The sequence below is a fragment of the Vulpes lagopus genome, chromosome X (assembly GCF_018345385.1).
Source record: "Vulpes lagopus strain Blue_001 chromosome X, ASM1834538v1, whole genome shotgun sequence".
Lineage (NCBI taxonomy): Eukaryota > Metazoa > Chordata > Mammalia > Carnivora > Canidae > Vulpes > Vulpes lagopus.
Window position 1 is genome coordinate 95,962,256 of NC_054848.1, and position 25,325 is coordinate 95,987,580.

Below are 25,325 nucleotides of genomic sequence, written 5' to 3' on the forward strand. Positions count from 1 at the left end.
ATACTGAACTGAGCCACTTTTACCGTTTCCCTTGGCAACAGTGACCAACATGAAAATGATGGCTATAGAATCACAGAGTTGGAAGGGATCTCCATAATTATCTAACAGCCTAACACTCTGATTTTGCAGTTAGGGAAACTGAGGCCCAGAAAATGAAATGGACTACCTGAAAGTAACAGCAGTACTTAATGACATAAATGAACTTGGAATCAGGAACTTCCAAAATAGTGTCTTTCCACTGCCCTAGTCAACCTGCCAGTCAGTCGTCACCAAACTACTACCTGGTTCTAATCTCCTGGGTTAACTGGTCCAGGCTAAACAAACACAATCCATTCAAGCAGTCCTACATAATACCATGTGTATTCTTCTGTATGGCACATGTTCTTATAGTAAGTTTGAGAGACCATCTTAACTATTTTGGATGAATGGGGAAGCATTACAGTGAAGCTACCCTTTCGTTATTAAGAAGGTAAAGGAGGGGATCCCTGGGTGGCTCAGCGGTTTGGCACCTGCCTTGGGCCCAGGGCGTGATCCTGGAGTCCCAGTCGGGCTCCCTGCATGGAGCCTGCTTCTCCCTCTGCCTGTGTCTCTGCCTCTCTCTCTCTCTGTGTGTCTTTCATGAATAAATAAATAAAATCTTAAAAAAAGAAGGTAAAGGAGTTATTGCTACTTCTAAAGGCACCTAACGTATCCTCAGAATGAAGAAACAGCATATAGTAGAAATAAGAATAAATACACTGAAAAAAGGACTCACAGTGTTATGCTCCTTCCATTAAATTGTACTTGCTCTTTAGTCCCTGAAACAGTCTTTTCCATTCACAAGGAGGTAAATTTCTTCCTTACAGTCTGGTTAGCTCTCACAGCCTACATTCTCCCCTTTGGATATTTAACTTACTAGGGAGCAAGACATGTAGCACTTTATAGACAGCAGAGTGGCATAGTCTTTTCATCTCCTCACCACTACCTAGTGGTTACTCTGGAGGTGACAAAATGTCACTTATGTATATCCAGTCCTGCAGTGACACCCTGATATGTTCCTGTGGGATAAAAGGGAAACCCAGCAGTATGGGACGCTTTTTTTCCCCAGTGATTGGAGATAAAATCTTCGATCCTTTCATATTTATGAAGGAGAACAATTGGATTTTCGAGACAATGTAAGTGGCTCCATATGTTGGATATTGATTTGGTTTGGTATATCATTAAGGGCGAGAAGAAAGACAAAGAAAGACAGAGAATTGTTGGCTATTATGATGGCAATTACAAGCAATAATCAATATCCCTGAGCACTGTAATTTCATTGTGATATACACCAAAGGATTTCCAAATGCAGTTTCATAAGTAAAATATTACAGCATAATGAATAAATTCAGCAGTCGCAGCAGAGCAACATTTAAACTAATTCATATTTGAGTGGAATCCAAATCACAGTCCTCAGTGAGGGTAGATAATAAAATGAGTTCATATACTAGGTTCCTGTTTTCTTATTAACAAGCTGAGATTAAGATTCTATGCTCAAGTGATCTATACTTTGATGTGCATCATGAAAAACAGCACTGCAAATGCTATGTATTGTCAAAGGCTTTGCAGGCCATTGTTGGAAAGTGAAACTACTGCCTAAATGTGTTTTCATAGTCCCTGAAAAAAGTAGGAGCATAAAGACAAATGCGCAGTGCTAGACTTCAGCTATGTGCTCATAAAATCAGATCATCTGTCTAAGCACATTGCTTTTCCCTGGGGACCTGAGGATATACTAAAATGTTGCTATCAATTTCATACAATTGGGTTTTTTGCACAGAGAAAATGATAAAAATGCAGTTCAAGAGTTTATGTGTAAGTAGTACTCTCCTTTGCATCTGTTTTAATATTCAAGTTCAAATTTAAAAAGGAAAAGCAAGATATTGCCAAAAGGAAATGGGCATATAAGGAAATTGAAAAAAAAATATCTTGAAGACTGATGAGACCCAGTGGTGGTAAGTGGGAATATAATAAATGCTCCTGTAAGGATTTAAAAATCATCTATAAAAAAAGGGAAAATGTACTCTCTCTTTTCAAACCCCTCTTGCTACATAATTCTGAGGGTATCTGTTAGCACTAAATAATGTGATTTAATGTAGCACTTAAAATTCTATAGGAAATAGACAGAAATCTACAGCTTTCTAACAACAGATGCATAAATAACCAATGAATTTTTTTCTTTTACATCTTGTAAACATGCTTATGAGACGAATATCTAAACCTGTATTCCCTTAGCTATAAGCATTTGACTCACTTTTATACCCAGAAGAAGACATTCAACTTATTTCCAGTTCACAGCTGAGGGTGATTTAAAAAAATAAAATAAAACTGAAGACTGCAATGAGAAAGCCTTGAGTCAAAATTATTATGACCAAGTCACATTCAGATAGAATGGTGGCATTTAGGCATTTATTCTTTTTCAAAAATTATTAAATGCGTTTTTAATAGTTTGATTAAAAAACCAACAAAATATAAAATCCACCATCTTATTTATTTTTATTTTTCGTTTTTAGTGGGCTCTACACCCACCATAGGGCTTGAACTCATGACCTTGAGATCAAGAGTTGCATGCTCTACCGACTGAGCCAACCTGGTGCACCACTCCTAGCTATTTTTAAGGATACAATTCAGTAGTGTTTATTCACATTGTTCTGAAACAGATCTCCAGAAATTTTTTCATCTTGCAAATATGAAACTCTATACCCATTAAACAATCTCCTTCCCCCCCTTCCCTCAGGCCCTGGGAAACACCACATTACTTTCTCTTTCTATGAATTGGACTAGTTTATATACCTCATATATGTGGAATCATATAGTAGTTGTCTTTTTGTAGTTTATTTCACTCAGCATAGAGTCCCAAAGGTACCTCATGTGTAGCATAGGACAGGTTTTCTTTCCTTTTCAAGGCTGAATAATATTGTTATATGTATATACCACACTTTCTTTATCCATTCATCTATCCACTTATATTTGGGCTGCTTCCACTTCTTAGCTATTGTGAATAATGCTGCTATGAACATGGGTGTGCAAATATGTCTTTAGATCCTGTTTTCAATTTTTTTGAGCATATGCCCAAAAGTGGGATTGTTGGATCATACAACACGTCTATTTTTGATTTTTTTGAGAGATCTCCATACCATTTTCCATAGCAGTTGCACCATTTTACAATCCCATCAATAGTGCACAGGGGCTCCATTTTCTGTGCATCTTTGCTAACACCTGTTACTTCCTCTTTTTTGATAGTTGCCATCCTAATGGGTGTGAAGTGACATTTCATTGTGCTTTTGGTTTGCATTCCTCTGCTGACTGGTGATGCGGAGTATCTTTTCATAGGCTTGTTGGTTGTTTTTATATCATCTTTGGAGAAATGTTTATTTGTAGGTGTTTATTCTTATGCCTCCAAAATTTTTTTTAAATGCCATTCTGATTTTCTTCTCTGACAAGAATACCCAGTGTTATTTTGCAGAAAAGTGTGGTTACTAGTCAAGGTTATCAACCTCAACATCTCTAGTTTGTCTTTTGTAGCCATTCCTGATACTCCTTTTTTAGGATAAATACTTCCCCAAAGAGTGTTTATCCAAATTCTTCTTGAAACTCAATGGAATTACCAGCGTGGACAACATCCTGGGGTAACAAATTGTATTTCTCCACTAATAGCTACATAAAAGGATTTCATTTTACTTGCTCAAAGGTTCTTTCTTCCAAATTTTAAGCCACCCTGCCCATATATCCCCTCCAAATATTACATGCTAAGTATTTATTAAAAATATAAACTCTATCCATGTTGTTCATAATTTTTAGGAGCTTTTTTTCTTTTTAAAGAGTATTAGGATACTTATCTAAGCCTTAATTTTTCTAGGCTTAAGCATTGGTTCTATAATTTATACTTGAATGGCAATACTCTATGGTCTAAACTGGTAGCTAATGAGAGAGCTTTTAAAAAAATCTTTTTGTGGCTATTATTCTCACTCTTTTTTTAATAAAGATTTTATTTATGTATTCATGAGAGACAGAGAGAGAGAGAGAGAGAGAGAGAGAGGCAGAGACATAGGCAGAGGGAGAAGCAGGCTCCATGCAGGGAGCCCAATGTGGGACTGACTTGATCCTGGCACTCCAGGATCACGCCTTGGGCCAAAAGCAGGCACTAAACCGCTGAGCCACCCAGGGATACCTATGCTCACTCTTCTTATCAGAATATCCACCCTGCCTGTATTATATATTCCTTGAGAGCAGGGACTAAGTCTTAATTTCTAGGTATGTTGTCTCATACTTCAAAGGTACTCAATGAATATATATTGATTTGTATAATGCCTTTCCTTCTTCTGAAAGGTTCTTGATTCACTGTGCAGAATGAATGAGGCTTGGGAACTCTAAAATAAGTTTCACTTGTGAGCAAATATCTCTTGGTTTATTGAATGTAAAAGGACAACTATAAGGTTTCATTTTGTTTTCACATAATCTAAAAGAAACAAGTCAAAGAAATAGTTGATTCATATTTCATCTCTTTTTGTAAGACATTTGGGTAATGAAAGAATTATTGTTAATAAAAATACTAATAATTAAAAATAATTGCTGCTAATAATAATGGCAACAGCAATGACTATATACTAAAGCACATCTATGTGCTAGGCACTCTGGTGAAATACTTTGTGCTTCTTTCTCATTGAACCCTCACAATAACTGTATTAAGGAAGATGATATTATCCATATTTTATAGTTTAGGAGGCTGCGTGCGAATCAGCTATTAATGTCAAATAAATTTCCCAAGGTCACACAACTGATGAGTGACAGAGCTGGGGATCTATTTCAGTTTTGTTGATTACTAGACATAAGCTACATGAGAGTAGGAATCTCTGTCTTGTTTATGGCTGTATCCTCAGCATCTAGAACAGTACCTAGCAAATAGAAGGTGCTCAATAAATATTTTTAAATTCATACACAAACAATAAAATCCATTTACTTTACCACTGTGCACACATTAATTCATGATATCACTGATATCACTCATAATGTTAATCACTAAGATAACAAAATCTTCTTAATTCACATGATTATGTGGCATTTTCAAAGTGAGTATACATAAGTTTAATATTCCACTGAAGATGTTTTTATGGAAATATTTGTTTCAACTCTTAAAATTGCAGAAATGACAAAGTGGTATCAGAAAGGTACAGAGTGAGCTAATGAGCTAATTGCCATGTCTCCCCTATTAGAGTATAAGAGATATCAGAACATCTTTCACATAATAGTGTATTGGACTTTCCTATATAAATTAAACATTTCTATAACAGGATATGCAGAGATAAGCTGGAGGTAGGTGTACTGGCACCGATACATAAAAGCTGGAGAAAGAAAATATTACATATTCTGTTTGATCAAGTTGCTTTAGTAGACCCCGAAGTAAATTAAACAATCATCCTCTATTTTATAATAATGCCCTTTCAAGACATATTCTCATTCTCATTTTCCAAGTTAGATTCATGCTCTGTAGGTGTAACTTTAATTTAAAAAATTATTATTAAAAAACTCTACACTGGTTGAGGGGTAAATATCAAATTAATATTTTCTATTAATGTAAATGTTCCTATATTAAAAGGCTCAGACCAATACATAAAAATTATTTACTTAGATCTGTAAGCTTTACCAATTTTTCATTTTCTTTATACTTAATAATAATTTAGTTCCTAAGGTATGCTGTGAACACTGTAATCTCTCTTCAAACTAGAAAAAATTTAGAAAGCTATTGGTGGGTGAGATTTTCAATCCTTTGATGATTGTATACATCATTTCCACAAAGGAACAGTGGAATGCTGCGCCAGAGTTTTCAATAGTTCATCTCCCAACAGGGACCATTTTAAATGGGAATAAACATGTGACCCAGGCAGAATTTATGGGTCCATGTTTAAAATTAAACCAGATCCCAAATTTTCTTTGTAAAGAAATTAAATTATATTTCTCTTTACAAAAACTGAAAGTCCATTTCTAACTTTACTTATCAGAGCAACCTGCTGGTTTTATAGAATTGGTTTCACTGGTTACTTGGCTTATTTATATTTCTTTTTAGAGAAGTGGGTAGTGGGCAGAGTATTATGTATTTGTTTTTTTAATATATATTTTTAAAGATTTTATTTATTTATTCATGAGAGACACGGAGATGGGGAGAGAGAGAGAGAGAGAGAGAGAGAGAGAGAGAGAGAGAGGCAGAGACACAGGCAGAGGGAGAAGCAGGCTCCATGCAGGGAGCCTAATGTGGGACTTGATCCTGGGTCTCCAGGATCATGCCCTGGGCTGAAGGCAGCGCTAAACCACTGAGCCACCCGGGCTGCCCTAGTATTATATATTTGGATTACTTTTTTATTCATCCTCATTTTCTACAGATATGCATCTTTCTCATTTATTTTATGAGCCAGTCGACATGGCATACATTTCTGCATGATTTGTTTTAGTTGAATTGTAATTTACTAGCAAAGACACTTGATTTTAAAGAAAGAGTGTTTCAGGGGTGCCTGGGTGGCTCAGTTGGTTAAAGTGTCTGCCTTTAGCTCAGATCATGATCCTAGGGTCCTGGGATCAAGCCCTGCATCAGGCTCCCTGCTCAGTGGGGGGCCTGCATTTCCCTTTCCCTCTGCCATTCCTCCCACTTGTGCTCTCTGGCTCTCTTATCTCTCTGTCAAATAAATAAGTAAAATCATTTTAAAAAGAGAGAGTTTCAAAATACTTACAAAGGAGTACAATAAGGAGAGAACCTAAACATTTCCCAGTAAGCTCTTCAGGTTGAAAATATAGATTATCATTCTAATACACCTTTTGAAGGGTGTTGATCAATATTTGCCTTACAGTAGCTTTCACTGGTTTGTAAGTCTTACTCATACATGTACATTAAAGGCAAAAATGCTTAATAAGATCATAAAGTAAGAAATGCCACTCCAATCAGTCCTTTAACCTATCCAGTCTAACATTTCTGAGGGACTGACTGACAAAAGGCATGGCTGTCCTGTGAAATAGCAACCTCAAAATCAAAGAAGTGGTCTGAGGCAGAAGCTATCTGTTCCTCACCAGCATTCATGTTCTCCTTTTTCCTGGGCACTCAGACTACATTTTCCAGTCACCATTTCCATGGTCATGTGACTGAGTTCTGGCTAATGCAAAGTGTGAGTGAAAATGATGTTTGACACTTCCAATCTTCTCCTGTAAAAACTTCCTACCTAGGATCCTCAATTTCCTTACTCATCCACTACAAGAGCAGACTCAAATATGGAAGGAGCCTAGTATATTTATTCCATGGAATATTACGAAGTTATATTAAGAATTTTAAACCACAGGAGCATACTATGCTGATCACTGTCTCTCAGCAGAGCCTGGACAGAGCACCCTTATCCATGATTGCCCCAATCCCACTCTGGATTGCCTGCAGCCATAGTTAATTGGAGCAAAATCGAACAGTGAACCTTGGAGACAATCATATTCTCTACCTCTCTCAGAAATCTAGACACAGAAACCCACTCATCTAGGGAGCCAAGATGCAAAGTCATATTGAGCCAGAGCTGGAGTTACAACATGATGGGGGAACAGATAAACAAATCCTACTGAAAATGAAGCCTGAGAAGAGAGAATATGTGCAGAAAGAAATAGTGATGAAACATCACGTGGTTCCAGAAAGCAATAGAACAATGGAGAAAGGTCCATCTCTCTTTAGAGAGTACTCACTGCCATTTTCTTTCCCTGTGAGATTATCTTGTATCATTTTTAAACCTAATTTTTACTTAATTTAGTTTTGAAGCATTTCTGTTCCCATTAATCAAATAATTTTTAAGGCAATAAACAATTTTCCATGTTGGGGGAAAAACATAACTCATATATACAGCGCAGCCTCATTTGTGTGCTGTCCTCTCCCACACAAAAACAAAAACAACTCCAACTCTAAATCCCTACTCTACAGAGATCTGATCTAAAAGAAAACATAGAAATCTTCATAGTAACTATCTTTGGGTAGAGGAATTTGTAGTTACTTTTCTCTTTTGTGTTTTTCCTATTTTTGAAATGAAGCTGTACTACTTTATAAGGTCCTTCATGATCTGGCCTCTCTGCAGGCCTCTCCACCTTACTACTACTGCCATTGTCTCCCATGACCCCTAAGCACTTGGCCATGCTGTCATGTTTGGTTTCCCAAATGTGCCATTTTCTTTCAGGCTCCTGTGTCCTGGTAATCTTTTCAGCAAAGAACAATATTGGAAGATCTAGGAAATGCCCAAAAGTAGTATACATCTAAAGTAAATGCAGGGGAGAGAGAACAAAGAGTGAACATAGGAAGAATGAAGAATATAGAAGAAAAAGGAATAGAATAAGAAAGGAGCCTCGGTGTCCATCGAAAGATGAATGGATAAAGATGTGGTTTATGTATACAATGGAATATTACTCAGCCATTAGAAACGACAAATACCCACCATTTGCTTCAACGTGGATGGAACTGGAGGGTATTATGCTGAGTGAAGTAAGTCAATCGGAGAAGGACAAACAGTGTATGTTCTCATTCATTTGGGGAATATAAATAATAGTGAAAGGGAATAGAAGAGAAGGGAGAAGAAATGTGTGGGAAATATCAGAAAGGGAGACAGAACATAAAGACTCCTAACTCTGGGAAATGAACTAGGGGTGGTGGAAGGGGAGGAGGGCGGGGGGTGGGGGTGAATGGGTGACGGGCACTGAGGGGGGCACTTGACGGGATGAGCACTGGGTGTTATTCTGTATGTTGGTAAATTGAACACCAATAAAAAATAAATTTATTATAAAAAAAGAAAAAAAGAAAAAAAGAAAGGAAATTTTAGATATATGATAGAGATAGATGATAGATAGATAGATAGATAGATAGATAGATAGATAGGGCTATATATGCCAGGGTAAAGGATCATTTTTTAGTGGCTTTGGAGGTCACTTGGGGCTCCCTTGTCTAAAGATGATCCAAATAGCAGTGATACACTGCTTTCTTCTAGCTTTTTTGCATTCCCAGAAAATGAGCCAATTAAGTATATATACAAACTGATATATACTCAATGTGCCAAAAATATATTTCTCTTGCTTAAAACTCTCACATAGAAATGCAGGATATGATAAGTTAATTGGGGAGAAAATTATATGAGGAGTTGCCACTATATGAAAGGAAACCAATTGGCGGGGGTGAGGAGACCTTAGAGCTAAAGGGATTTAGTTTAGCGGTTGTTTTAGTCCATTAGGGCTGCTGTAATAAAATACTATATACTTCAGTTGGTTTATAAACAACAGAAATATATTTCTTACTCTCTGGTAGCTAGAAGTTCAAGATCAGGGTGCCAGCATGGTAGGGTTCTGGTAAAGGGCCTCTTCTGGGTTATAGATTGTTATCCAGTCTGCTGTGGGCATCTAGTGGGTCTTGTTGTATCCTTACATGGTGGAAAGGGGCTAGGGAGCAATCAGAGGTCTCTTTCATACGGGCACTAATTTCATTCATGAGGGCTCCACCCTCAGAACCTAATCACCTCCTAAAGCCCCCACCTTAATACCATCATCTTGGTTTTCAATATATGCATTCTGAGGAGATCAAAACATTCAATTTATAATAGTAGTCTCCAACACAAATTATACTATAAACTGGAGAATTTAAATGCAACCAACAAAGGCTTTGGAAGAAAGGAAGAGGGAAGACCGAAAGGGGAAAAAAGGAAAAAAAAAAAAAGAAACTGCTAGAATCTGAAGTGGAGTTGAGTAAAGTGTGCAGGTAAGGAAACAAAAGATTTTGCCTCACCATTAGCCTAAAACAGCATTTCTCAATTGGGGATGAAATGGCCCACAAGGGACATTTGGCATTGTCTGGAGACATGTTTGGTTGTCACAACTAGCGGGGAGAGTGTTACTGGCATCTAGTGGGTAAGAGGCTAGAGATGCGGCTAAACATTCTATTATGCATGGGACAGCCCCACAACAAGGAATCATCCAGCTTGAAATGCCAATAGCAGTGAGGTTGAGAAGCATTGGTCTAAAACTCTTCCTCTGATTTGAGCATGCAGTTCTAAAGTATTCAACATCCCTATGGAAGGGAATCTGTCATTCTTTATAAGACTCGCAGAAAAAGAGTTTCTTGCCAGTCACTCCTGATCTTATCTTCCTCCCAAGCTCACAGCTGTTCCTCCCTTGAGGCTATTTGCACTTGGGATTGGTCTATTATACAAACACCCTGAACCCTGGGGCCAGACAGCGAAAACAACTCACCCAAAATTACCTCCAACTTTTACCCCTGCTGACCAAACAAGGAAATCTTTGTAAGATATCAAGAACAGGAAACATTTTCTACTTTGAATTGTTAAAATCACTGTTCAAATTGTACCTCTCATGAACTGTCACAAGGCATAAATCCCAAACCTTAAATACTGATTAAAATATGCAGAATATACAATAATCATAGCAATGGAAATAACATTAACCCTCCTTAGGTTAGGTCACCTAAGAAACAGTCAAATTTAGCTTTGTGCCATGTTCTAAAGCCTAGAAACTATAATCCCACTTGAATACAGGAGAATTTGTGGAAACCAGGCCTTCTTTCCAGGGAAATGTTCTCTCCCTGCTTCCCTGCAGTGTGAATTCAAGAGTGCAAAAAAGAAACCCTCTGGTTTGCTTTAATTATTCAGGGACAGCACAAGGAGATAAACAAGGTCAGGTCAACTTCAAGAGCATAATGATTTCACATACTTCTCTGACCTCTAAATACACATGTAATAGTTGGCAAAAATAATATTGAACCTAAACTTATTTTCTCTCTGCATCATTGTCAGCTCAGAAAAAAAACCATCATCCTGAAGTCACATGATGGAGTATAGGAATGGCTGCTTGGAACTTAAACCCAATCCATGTTGTATTTTTATCTTTGAATAAGAAACATAAAATAAAGTTATATTTATTTCTTAATTATACAGATACTGACAAATTGAAAGAAAATACTGAAACATTGGGGACTTCACAATATGACCCAAGACAAGGTAGACTTCTTTGGAAGGTATTGCATCTTGAATCCTGTCTCTATAAGGGTTTTGTTCTTAAATCCATGTACTTAGTAAACTTTTATTGAGCACCTATGTGTATCTACTCGAGTAAAATATGTTCACAGATTAGTATTGTAGTGGCCTAAAATTGGTTTTCTAACTATGTTTATCATAGTTAATGCCCTTATCATTACCCCCTGACAGACAGGGATGTGTAGTGTCTTCCTCATTTCCTCTTGTCTACTGGAAATTTTGAAGCGATCTTGACTGCTTCACTTCAAGCAGTTAGGGGACCTCACTGAGAATCCATAATCTTACAATTCATTAGAATCCAACTAACTGGAAGGCTAAACTGAGTGGGATTCTTTCAGTGGAGGGACAAATGAAAGAATGCAAGCTAAGGAATAACAGAGAAAAAGTAAAGGCCGAAAGGACATCAAATACCATTTAGCTTTATTCCCTTACCTGACTGTTGCAGAAAATGAGGGTGGAGGGGAAAAAAGGGACATTATCAAGGTCACATAGCTATTTAGTGGCAGAATTGGACTTGGACTCAAGATTTCCAATTCTAAATCCAGTGCTTTTTCAGCTACTCACAAGAGGCCACCCAAAATTCACAAAGGATATGCTGGGACCATAAGACATTTTGTTCACTCTACAATATTTTCTATATCGAAAATGCTATACAATTAGAAACCATGTTCAGAATGGCAATCCTGACTTAACATAAGATTTTCAATTATAATAGATTAAATTATGATCATTTGGATTAAAACAGAAAATAGATTCATATTTAAGAGTGATTTTCAACAAGAATGGCAATTTTTTCAAAGTTCTATCTAACCTTAAGCTATCTACCAAATCCAATTAACCAGAACCTCCAGTTTTCTGGGCATTTAGGCTCATCAAGATTTTAATATAAATAGAATAAAACCTAGATTACGTCTCCAGGCAGGGAAATTTAACTGAACTATAAATATTCACTAAAAGACAGAAAAGGATAACTTGGGTTCTTTATATTCCAGAGACAAATAGTTATAGTGCAAAGAATACTGTATTGGCTGCATGGGGACTTGAATTCCAGCTCCAACTCTTGCTCTAAACTGTCATATAGACACATTAGTAAAATTTCCCATGACCTAGTTTCCTTATCTTTAAATTGGGCATAATTTCTGTTATGTCCATCTCTCCAGGGTTGTTTAGAGTTTAAAATTAGATAACAAGTGAAAGGTCTTTGAACAACAGAAAATTATACATACACACTTACATAAGCATGTATGCCCACATGTGCATACAGACATAATGAACATATATACAATATATATTGTCTAAAATCTGAGTCTTTTGAAGATGACAAGAAAAGTATTTAGTTGCAAGTGTATCTACTAAAAAGCAACCAGTCATGTTACCATAAAATTATCTAAGTTAGTAATACTATTCAATACAGTAAATGACAAAATGTGAAAGAATAATTCTGCTATAAATTAAAAGAAACAATTATTTTAGTTGAAATGTAGGAGACATAGCAGAAGGTGAATATTTTCTTCCAGAATAAAGTCAATTTACTTTGGAGGCTAATATTATGCCACAAAAGAAAATAATCAATTATATCTGTGTTTTTATGTTATACTTGATATTTTGATAGGTGAATTAGAAATAATCATGTTAGCTTTTATAATGTCAATGAAAGCTCTGTGTATACATAAATCACTATTAAGTATCTTCATCAGCAACAGGGGACTGCCTAGTGTTTTGTGTTATGCCAGATGGAGACAGGAGGTCTAAAGTATAATCTTGGGTTGGCCAGAGATAGCTGCTTGCCCTTGGAAATAGGACTTATATTTGAGCCAAATTTAAATAAGGGTGCAAGCGTGTAATGCTACCTTCTAGTATAAGAATAGGAAAGGCAAACTTCTTGTACCTATGGGATTTATGATTCCCCAGTGGTGGTTGCATCATCAACTGTATGCCCTTGTTGAAACCTGGCAACCTGGGAAGACTTTACCACTGTGCGGGATCATGCTGTGTTCTTCAGTATTATGTGACAATTCCTTTAAGTTCCATATTCTTTACCAGTAAGGAAACTTGATCTCCAACTTGGTCTGTTGGTTTCTTTCTGTAAACCACCCCACTCTCCTGGTAACTACTGTCTACTTCCACATTGAATTTAGTCTCCTCCCCAACTTTTTTCCCTCCTTCCAATTTATATCAAGGTTTTGTCCTAATTCGACTTCCTCTCAATTATTCCATTTCAGAAGAGTAGTCTACCTTCTGCTTCCATCTTCTTACCACTTACCAATTCTTCCAACCCAATGCAGTCTAGCTTCACTCTCATCACTTCACTGAAATTGGCTGCTTCAAAGTCAACAAGTCTATAATTGACAGAATGAATGGTCTCTTCTCATCCGCATTCTAGTTGACTCCTCTGAAGCATTTGAAAACCATGATGACAATCTCCTTGAATTTTTTTCTATTGTGTCTTTTCTTCCATGATTACTCCTCAATAACTAATGCTGGCTAGTTTTCCTTCACTAATTCTTAAGACGTAAGTATTCCAATGGTTTGGCTTATAGTCTTCTTGCACTAAACACTCTCTCAGTTTTCTTTTTCTTTAAAGATTTTACTTATTTATTCACGAGAGACAGAGAGAGAGAGAGAGAGAGGCAGAGACACAGGCAGAGGGAGAAGCAGGCTCCATGCAGGGAGCCCGACGTGGGACTCAATCCCAGGTCTCCAGGATCACGCCCTGGGCTAAAGGCAGCGCTAAACCGCTGAGCCATCCAGGCTGCCCCTGTCTCAGTTTTTCAATATCTCCTCCATCACTTCCATCTCCTCCATCCATTCAATAATAATTGAATTTTTATGTCTACCTATAAAATTCTCCATTATTCATAGCTATCATGAGCTCTGGAATCAGACATGCAACTGAACTAGCTCAGTTATATACTAACTGGTGACCTTGTAGCATATTGTTCAGCTTCTCTAAGCCAGTTTGAAAAAACATAAGTTAAGAATAAATGTACTAATGGCTTGACACAATGTTTGGCACATAGTGAGCATCTGGTAAGTGGTCAGAGAAAAACTTTCTTTCTTTCTCTCCTGGGACCCAGATCCTTATTTTCAAAAATTTATTGGATATTGATCATTTCCAATATGGATGTCCCATATAGATGTTTCAATATTTCCCATACAAAACTCATTGTCTGCTTCTACCGACTACTCTTCTTGATTTCAGAAATTTACTCCATCTGTAATACCCTACTCAGTTACTCTGTTTATATACCTTACAAAAATTTAGTTAAACAATATGAGCTAAGCACTGAGGAATAAAGTAAAAAAAAGAAGACAAGTCCTTCATTCAAGTTGCAATAGGGAATAAAGACAAGTAAATAAAATATTTGGAGAGTGCACATATACAATGGAATAAGGTCTCCATAGACGCATGCACAGAATGCTAGGACCCCACAGATCAGGGAAAGTTCTATGAAAGGTGCTGTGGGGAAGTTAAAGCAGGTAAAGACTCCTCTCCTCCTTCTCCCATACTACATCTATAGGACCCCAAGTCCTATAATATTATTAGCCTCAAATTTATCAAATTTTAGGATAAAGGCTGGATCCCCCACTAGAATGTAAACTCCATAAAGGCAGAGATTTTTTCTGTTTTGCTCTGTTGTAGCCTCAACAACTAGAACAATGGCTGGTCCATGGTGGTCACTCAACAAATATTTGTCAAAATTTGTTTAAACTTATTTATGTTAGAATTAATTTATTATAGTATTTATACTGAATTGTTTTTCATTTAAAATATTCACATTATACACATTCTTATATCCTCAGATATCACACCAAAAAAGATTAACAGAATGGAGAAGCAGATGTTACTGTTTATTTGCTTATCTGTTTGCCAAAGGGGGCGATTCTTTTTGAGCTTTTTTTGTTCTTTAAATGGAATAGTCAGTACACACTTTCACAATTCTTGCAGAGACATTTCAAAGACCTCAAGACTTAACCTGATCTTATCTTTTGCTTTTAAAGCTACAAACATTTTTGTGTTGTGGAATTAATAAAGAGCCAGCTGGATTCTCCCAGAGGGAGATGTTTAGTAGAATGTCTTTGATACACACATACGCACACACACACACACACACACATACACACACCCCTCTGTAGAAAATAAGGAGAATAATTGACAGGAAAATCATTCTTTGCTACCTCAAATACATTTCATACTTGTAGTAAAATATAACAGACAAGTGTCTATTAACTTGACATAGCAATGAAAATATTTATTACGATTAACTGGATAAGTAACTTTGTAGTCAATGAAGTTGTTAAGAACTTGTTTCTCTCTTGATCAAACCAGATATTTCTATTTTAAATATACAACCCAGTATAAGTAAGTATATATGATGGAAGGGAGGCGAAAAGGTTGATATAGAGATTTCTCTAAAATTTAATTTTGGTTTGCTGCACTCACATACTTCACCAATCAACTCATTTTAAAAATTCCCTAAAACATCTGTTTAGATTCACATTTGAATTGCTAAAAAAATCTTCTCCATATTAACACCAGATTTCATCTCACCTATGGTGAAATTTCCTTCCCTTATAAAATGAAACACATTATATTTGCCTATGGCTTGTACTTTGAAAGTGAAACTGAAAATAGTCAAATGAAAAGCATTTTAAAAAATAATACCACCACCAAAGTGACTAGAGACTGTATCACGATAATCTCCAAAATACTGCTCTTCACTGCCTAAGCACAATAGACTATTATAGATCTATTTTTACTCTCAATATGTAAAATATATTTTTTAAGGCTACAGAATTCTTCTTCATGTAAATTCAACATATTCCACATCCATCATTTGGTGTAGGCTGAAAAGCTTGGTTGATTCCTGCTCATCTGTAGTAAACAGGATTTATAGGGCATAGATTAGTTCTACGAAGTCTTTTCCTGTCTTAAAAAGAATCTTTAAATCTGTGGCTGAAGATAGATTTTGCTAACCCCAGTGCTGTTAAAGGATTAAAGCATGAGCTATTGTTGGATCTAAGCACTGAATATGTACATTCTGAGCTTTTTTTTCTCTAGTCATTATTGAAAGAAAAAATTATGTCTCTAAATCTATTTTTCCGTTGCAAATGTACTAGAGAAAAAAATCCTATTTATAAATGTTAGGTATATTTCAGCAGTACTATATAACAAAGAAATATAACTACTGCTGGAGAACTTACATTTATGGGTTAACATTTAAAGAGTATTATTCTATGGATATTTAAATCACTGCCATCACTACTAATGAATATTTCTTCTTATTTCCCCAATATAGACACTAACTCTAGAAGTCTGGTAACAAGCATGGGTCATATAGATTTAATTTCTCTTTCCATTCTTTGCCAACATCTCCTCTGTCAATGGCCCTGGCTCTTCTTTTGTAAAAATACCCTGTTGACTGTCACATTGGCCTGGAGCCAGTAAGGGCAGTTAGCCTCATACCAAGCTACAGCCATCTGTCAGAATATGCTAAAAATCAATGAAAATAGTTGCTACCTCCTATTCTGGTCAGGCATGACTCCTCCACACAATTCTAATTTGTCTTTGTGAATTGAAGTGGTTATGTTAATATCAAAACCACATTCTTAATAGTATTAAATATCACAGCAAACTCCTTAAGACTCATCATGGTGGATAGATCATGGTTGATGTCCATCATCATTACTGAGGGTTGGTCCAAGTTAGGGTCTAGAGCCAACACTTGGCCAAAAAATCTCCATGAGTAAGAGTATCAAGTAAACTTTGAGTTAGGAGTTTGAATTAGGGGACAGCAAAGAGAGTAAATAAGGGAAATTAAAATGGCTGTAATTCCATTTCAGAGTAAATCCAGATGAAGAGGTCAAGAAGCTAAGAGAACTGTCCCAGTTCCCTGCAGGGAATGGGCTATGTTTGAGATCCTGATAGAAATGAGTACTACCCCATTTAATCTTGTGTTAAAGGCAGAGCAATCTACTCACATACAAAGTGTATGGACAGAAAAGAAAGACCAATACATAAAGGAAAGTGGTAAATTGGGATATTCTGAGAAGCTAGAATGGAGCAAAAACCAATTCCAATGGAATAGAGAAAGGAGGAATATGACACAGAGGAAGAACAGAAATTGGAGACAAAACTAAAATGGGTGTGCAAATCACATGTGAGATCGCAAATAATCCCTGTAACCACCTTATGATGATGAGTGTTAGTAGCCCAGTTTTAAGGTCAGGAAAGTAAGGTTCAGAAAGTTTCAATAATTTGCCCAAGTAGAGACAGCTAATAAGGAACAGAACTGAAACTCAGACCCACCTCTGCTGGTTTCTACAATCAAAATTGTGTTAACCTCTCTTCCAACTTTTATGAAGAAGGCACAACACTGTACCACTAAAGGTACAGAATAGCTCTGGGATTGAGGCTTATCCCACAGGCAGGGGAAGGGACAGTTTCTGGAGAAGAATCAGAATAAAAGGATCTGCAAACTGAAGTACATCCAAGGATGAGTCTCTGGGTAAGGAAGGAAAATATGGCAATTTGACAGCAGGAATTTCAGAATAAAATTTTGATTTCTGGATCACAGCTTAAGAATTATGGGCTTTTGAAACTGTGGAAGGAGACTCAGTTTCCACTGAAAGATGAATGGATAAAGAAGATGTGGTCTATGTATACAATGGAATATTCCTCAGCCATTAGAAATGACAAATACCCACTATTTACTTCAACGTGGATATACCTGGAAGGTATTATGCTGAGTGAAGTAAGTCAATCGGAGAAGGACAAACATTATGTGGTCTCATTTATTTGGAGAATATGAAAAATAGTGAAAGGGAATAAAGGGGAAAGGAGAGACATGAGTGGGAAATATCAGTGAGGGTGACAGAGCATGAGAGACTCCTAACTCTGGGAAACAAACAAGGGGTAGTGGAAGGGGAGGTGGGCGGGGAGATGGGGTGACTGGGTGATGGGCACTGAGGGGGGCAGTTGATGGGATGGGCACTGGGTGTTGGCAAATCGAACTCCAATAAAAAAATTAAAAAATTAAAAAAAATAATTATGGGCTTTTGGTTCCAGAATGATTATCTCCTATTAGTATTAAAAGGAATATATTGGCTTCCAGACAAGACAACCTAATAAAAGGCCTGAAAAATTTTGTTGTTGTTGTTTAAAGATTTTTATTTATCTGAGAGAGAGAGAAAGAGAGAGAGGGGAGGAGAGAGAGAGAGAGAGAAAGAGAGAGAGAACGAACAAGCAGTGGGGAAGGGGCAGAGGGAGAGGGAGAAACACTCCCACAGAGTAGGGAGACCAATGTGGGGCTCGACCTCAGGACTGTGGGCTCACGACCTAAGCTGAAGGCAGATGCTTACCCGACTGAGTCACCTAGGCACCTCTAGTAAAGGGTTCAAATGACAAATGGAGGGGCACCTGGATGGCTTAGTTAAGTCTGACTGGTGATTTTGGCTTAGGTCATGATCTCAGGGTTGTAGGATGGAGCCCTGAATCAGGCTCTGCACTCAGCAGGCGGTCTGCTTTAGGTTCTCTCCCTCTGCCACTCCCCCCACTTGTGCACATGCTCTCTCTTTCCCTCAAGGAAATAAATCATTATTCTTTTTTAGGGAAATAAATTCTTAAAAAAAATAAATGGCAAATGGAGGAAGAAGGAGAGGAATAGTAGAAAGGATAACATCTAATATTACCGAAATGGATAACTGGTCACTATGCATGAATTTGAGTGTAAAACACTCTTCCCAGAATGCCTTTTCCTCCATTGTTCACCTACTACTACCTCATGATTTCATTATTATATTTATTACTTGTAATAAATTACTTTCAGGCCATCTTCTCAGGAAAATTTCTACTTTCCCATCTCCCAACCTCAACACTTCCTCTGGGTTAGATCTACCACCTCCAAGTGTTCCTACCTTGGAACTACTCAAATTTAATAATAGCACTTACAGTATTGTTATTTATTTCACTTTGCCTTCTTTACTACCGAGAGTGGTTGAATATAAAGACCCTGGCCCTACAGCCTGGGTTCAAAACCTGACCTGGGTCTGCTACTTCCTCCCTTGGGACTATTGTGACTCTGAATTCTCTTTGCCAGTGTGTCAGTGCCAAGCTTTTATATTGAAAATACTTTTCATTGTATGCTTTCTGTGCCCAGCTCCAAGGAGACATTTTACACAGATTATATTATTTGGTTCTCAAAACAACCACATGAGGGAGGATCTGTCATTTTCTCCACAGAACAGATGGGGAATTGAGGCCCATGGAAGTTAGGTAATGTGTCCCAATTCACAACTATACTAAGTAGCTTAGTCCAGTGTTGTTTGAGCCTATACACTTACACACATCACCCAGACTCTCCATCTCCATCTCTGACAATATGACCATCTTTCCCAGATCTGAAAGACACTCCCCTCACCCCACCACATAAAGAGATAATCCAAGAAAAGGCTTAGAGGAGGAGCTGGAAAGGCTGATCTCTGAGTAAGGGAGGGCTCAGGGCAGGCATAATCCTGAATATGCTGGTAGTGGGGGGATTATTTCTATGAATGACAGAAGGCAGGTAACCATCTAAGAGCTGTTCTGAAGCCTTATTATCACAGGGTAGTCTTGCAAAGTCTCACATACATGTGCTATCAAAACCTAAGGGAGGGAATGGTTCTAATGATTGGAATTTGGTAGTTGCTATAAACTGAATGTACACCCTCCCCCCCTCAAATCACATGTTGAAACCTAACCTCCAGTGCATTGGATCTTATGACTGGAAACCCCTGGAGAGCTCCCTTGCCTTTTTTGCCATGTGAGGACACAGAGAGAAGATAGCAGTCTATGAAATAGGAAGTAGGCTCTCACCAGATGCCAGATTTGCCAGTACCTTGATCTCAGATTTCCCAGCCTCCAGAACTGTGAGAAATAAATACCTGCTGTTTAAGTAACCCAGTCTATGGCATTTTTGTTACAGCAGCCCAATTAGACTAAGGCAGTGGTAAGAGTATATTCTATTTAAAAGCATGCTAAGAGAGGAAGTGAAATGATGTTGTGTTTACCCAGGGAAAGTATGAACATAAGGGTAGAAACATCTTTAATTAGAGGAAGATAAAAATAGGGACAAAAGTAAAGTTGTTTCTTCTATATTACTGCTGGTATTATTATTTTAACATTTACCAAGTGGTTACTATGTGCCTGACTGCTCTAAATACATTGCAGATGTTAATTCCTTTAATCCTTACAATAACTTTATTTTACTAATTTACCTATTTTACTAAAAGGTGGTACTATCATCCTTACTTTCCAGATGAGAAAACTGAGGCATGGCAATGTGAACACAGATGTCCAAGTTCATACAGCTAATAGATGGTGTATCAGAGAGTCTGCAATAAATCATTTGTCCAGATGGAGGAAATGGACACTCATTTCCAACATGGACCACAGAAGTGTCCTAAGAGTGAAGTGTAGTGGACATGAGTGATTTCAACTCCAAAGACATCTGCTGGATGTATCATTTAACTAAAGGCAGATATATGACAGGTCCCTAACCTCCCTTGTTGAAAACTCTACCTCCAAGAAGGTAGAGAAAATAAGGAAACTTGCTTCTTCTGACTAGAAAAGAGAAACTGGGGAGTTACGGTGATAGGAACCTTTGTCAAAAGCAACCATTTTAGCTTAGAGTCCAAAAGTACATTATGAAGCAAAATCCTAGACTTTAGGAAAGCAATTCTCTAAAGTGAAGTCAGTATGATTCCTTGCCCTGAGACATTTAAAAAAAGGAGATGGATTAAGAGTTGGAAAGTTTTGCTGCCTATTGAAACCAGTATGCCTGTACTGGGTGTTCTCCATTCAGTTTAGATTTCTAAAGAACATGGAACAAAAGAAAGAGATGAAGATCAAGGATAAATAAATATAAGAGGGTGTGATGAAAACGATGCCAAGAAGGTTCATACCCCAAATGAGCCTGAAGTTTGGGGAAAAAAAATCTAAAGATGACAGAAAGGGTTTTTTTTTTAGATATATATTTAGAACAAGAAAGCCATGGGTAGGATAGATGTGTAATTCATGCAATGCTATTGGATGACTGAGATTAGGGAGGCCTTCTCAATGACTTGTTTTCCTTGTGGAAAGGAATGATCAGAGATCTAAAAAGAGTAAAGTAAACATCTGTAACCATAAATTGAAGCCTAAAATAGTCAGTGTTCATAAGAAAGTACTCAACTGTTCTAAATGAATTAAAATTCTGTTCCAGAGTGGTGACAAGTCTTGTAGATTTTATTGCCTTGTCATAGTTGCTAAAGTTTCAGGACTGTGGTGTGAGATATGTGTCAGAAGACTGGAGACAGCAAATATTGGCTTTGGTTTTTAAAAGGAAGAGGAAGCACACAGCACACAGGATCCTCAGACGAGACCAAGGGAAAGCATGTTGACTGAGTGCACAATTCTAGAACATGTTATTTTTTTAATATTTATTTTTATTTATTTATGATAGACATAGAGAGAGAGAGAGAGAGAGAGGCAGAGAGAGAAGCAGGCTCCATGCCGGAAGCCGAACACGGGAACACGGGACTCGATCCCCGGATTCCAGGATAGCACCCTGCGCCAAAGGCAGGCGCGAAACCACTGAGCCACCCAGGGATCCCCTCTAGAACATGTTATTAAAATGATGATTTGTAAGTACTTTTATTTTTTTTAAGGCTTTGATTCTTTTTTTAATTTATTTATGATAGTCACAGAGAGAGAGAGAGAGAGAGAGAGAGAGAGAGAGAGAGAGGCAGAGACAGAAGCAGGCTCCATGCACCGGGAGCCCGATGTGGGATTCGATCCTGGGTCTCCAGGATTGCGCCCTGGGCCAAAGGCAGGCGCCAAACCGCTGCGCCACCCAGGGATCCCTGTAAGTACTTTTAAAAAAAGACAGTAACCATGAGAGGCAGCACAAATTCTCTAAGAACAAGTCATGTTAAATAAATCTCATTTCACTTCTACTTTTTACATGGTTATTGGATTGGCAGATCAGTGAGAAAGTAGGCATACTGTCTGGATATCAGCAAGACATTTGACAAGGTCTCTCATGATATGCCTGTAAACAAGATGGAGAAATGTGGGCTGTATCCTAGTAAAGAAAATTGCCTGATGGATAAGTGTCAACCCACAGGGAGGATTCTAGTGGTGGGCCACAGAGCTCCGACCTTGATCTTGTCCTATGTAACATTTTTATTAATGACTTACATGGAAATGAGGAGAACACATCTAACAGAAGTACAGATGACACAGGTAAGGGAGCAATACAATGCAAATACTTTGTATGGCAGAATTAGAATTCAACTCCATCTCCAGGGGCTAACAAGGTGAAATCAAATTAAGCCAAATGAAGGCTCTAAACATTTCCATCTGCACTCTTCATCCCAAACACACAATTAAAAATCTCCAACTATATAATTTTAGAGTAAAAGAAATGTGCCTTAGCCTTGGAACTTGCTAAGAAGTTCTAAGAGTTTAGTTACTAAGTGTTCTCAAGATGTATCAGCAGTGTTATATATCCACCAAAAAAGCTGATATTGGCATAGACAGCATTAATGGAAATGTTTCGTCAGAACCAAGGAGGCAACTGATTGTCAGTCACAGCACAAATTTCTGAGTGGGTCCATCAAGGTGATTGCTGAGAGTTCCGTCTAAAGTTCATCAGCTCTGCACCCCGCCCTTGTTCAAGGGGCAGCCATAGGTGGCCATGCTATAGTTTTTTTTTTTTAAATCACATGGCCCTTTCTCGCCCCTTGGCCTCATGTGACTGAAAGAATACAGTTATCTTCCCTTATCTGATGGGGAACACATTCCAAAACCCCAGAGGATGCCTGAAACCAAGAATAGTACCAAACCCCATATATACTATGTCTTCCTATACACACCTATGATAAAGTTTAATTTATAAATCAGGCACAGTAAGAGGTTAACAACAATAACTGATCGTAAAATAGAACAATTATAACAATATACTGTAATAAAAGTTCTGTGAATGTGGTCTCTCTCTCAAAATACCTTATTGAACCCACCCTTCTTGTGAGGACGTGAGATGATAAAATGCCTGTCTGATGAGATAAATTGAGGGGAATGACTTAGGCCTTGGGATGTAGCATCAGGCTACCACTTACCTTCTGATGATAAGTCAGAAGGAGGATCTGCTTCCAAACCACTGTTGACCGTAGGTAACTGAAGCTAAACTGCTTCAGTAGAAAGTAAAACTGCTAATAAGGGGGATGGGGTGGGCTACTTTATCTTGAAAATATGCTCTCAAAAAAAAGAAAAGAAAAGAAAAGAAAATAAAAGAAAAGAAAAGAAAAGAAAAGAAAAGAAAAGAAAAGAAAAGAAAAGATGCTCTCAATTATTTGAGGCAACCCAAATGGGATTCTGCTCCTGGCCACCAAGGAGCCTCATGAAAACCCCCACCTGCATTCAGCCTTGGCTAGGACACTTCAGGAGCAGTGAGGTCAGCAGTTTAGAACTGTGTTCTAAAGAAAGAGATCAGGATGGAGGATTTGAAACCAGCTGATGTGAGGAAATGGTGAAGGAAGTGCGGAAAACATTTAGGTCAAAGAAGAACAGGATCAGGGACAGTGAAGGGTTGTCAGGTGTGTGAGGAATTTTATTTATTCTGTGAGATCGGAGAACTAAATCTGGGAGAAACGGACAGAGTTAAGAGGTGGGAGATTTTGGTTCACTAAGAATCCTCTTGTGGTTGCTTGAGATGGAATGGAATGCCTTAGGAATAAATCGATTACCTATTTTGCAGCTATTTAAGTAGAGGCAGGTGACTACTTAGTAAGGATAGCAGTATATTACCTTCGGATTGTATAATGCTTTGCAATGTATGAGACACTTTCTGCCACAGTAGCTTGATCTTCCACACAACATGTTGAGACAGGCATTTTTACCTTCATATTTACAGATAAGGAAGCTGAGGCTCATGATGACACACCAGCATGTCCGCAGTTACCTTTTATTGACTATACGTGAAAAAAACATTTTAAAGGATATTTTTGGGAAATGCCAGCTCATCAAGCTGATAGGATTTCTAGGATTTTAAAAAATTTGTGTTTGTGATACTGAATATATTCCCAAATGTACTAAAAAGGTACTCTCTGCACAATCTCACATGAAAACTTATGTTCTTCTCTGCGTCTTATGAAGCTGAGACCAATTAATATATTCCTTGCATGGATACAGAAGGTCCGTGGGTGCAGTTTGTACAAACATGCCTAGATGTACACTTCAAATAAGAATAGTTTTCTCTTCCCATTTGCCTGAGCCCCATTGCCCACCTCCTTCCAGATTTCCTGTTATTTGGCTTTTTAGAAGGAAAGAGAGTGTTTTGCTTGTCATGATTGCTAGATAACCAGACTGCCCCACTCTTTCCTTAGCTCACTATCACCAAGCCCTGCAAAAGAATTAAAAGAGTGAGTAAATAAAAAAAAAAAAAGGACTGAGTAAATCACCAACATTAGCAAGAACTCCTTGAAGATACACATTGTTCTCTGCTTCTCTCACCTCATTCACCTACCTTTTTCATTTAAAAAAAATATATAAACATTATCACTAGTACAGTTCTAATTGGGTTATCTTCACCATCAGAGTTGACTTCTATACTTTCTCTTGGGAGATAACAGAAATATCAGTTTATGAATCTATTTAATCTAGTAGTGATGGATGACACAGGGTTTCCTGGATTTGAGCCATAATGCTCTCAGTTTGTTGGTAGTGACATATTCACTGATGCCATGGCTGGCATATAACTTAATCTGCTATGAAAAAAAAACTAAGCAGTCTTATAATGTAGGTTTATTAGTCCTCCCCTTTCCATTCCAATTCCCAGATATTGGGATAGAAATTGATCAGAGTTGACACCACACATTGCTTATCAAGTGATATATTATACCCATTGTTTACATACAAATGTGTTTACAAAAAGCTTTGGTAGTAGATCTAAATAAGGCATATAGAAGGCAAGGGAAGTCCTTGGATTTAAAAGATGACAAAATAGTATGTTTTATTAGGTAATGTCTTTCTATGTTAATAGGAAGTTGTAATTTCTGATTTAAGAGGGAGTGACTAGAAATGATGAATAATTTCTCATTCAATCGCATCCAGTGCTAAAGTCTATTATGCTCCAGACAGAGATCTAGAACTGTGGAGGAGTACAACTTGAATCTCATGACAAAGACCTGAAGAGTGAATCCAAAAACCTGAATATGTGAAGGGCCAGAAAAACAGAGGCAAACTCTTTT

The 25,325-nt window shown here is 37.5% G+C and overlaps 1 protein-coding gene across 9 annotated transcripts in view; it reads right to left on the reverse strand.

Moving 5' to 3' along the window:
- TENM1 (teneurin transmembrane protein 1) overlaps positions 1–25,325 on the reverse strand; it is an 802,950-nt gene that overhangs the window by 322,355 nt on the left and 455,270 nt on the right. The gene's annotated exons all lie outside the window — the stretch shown is intronic.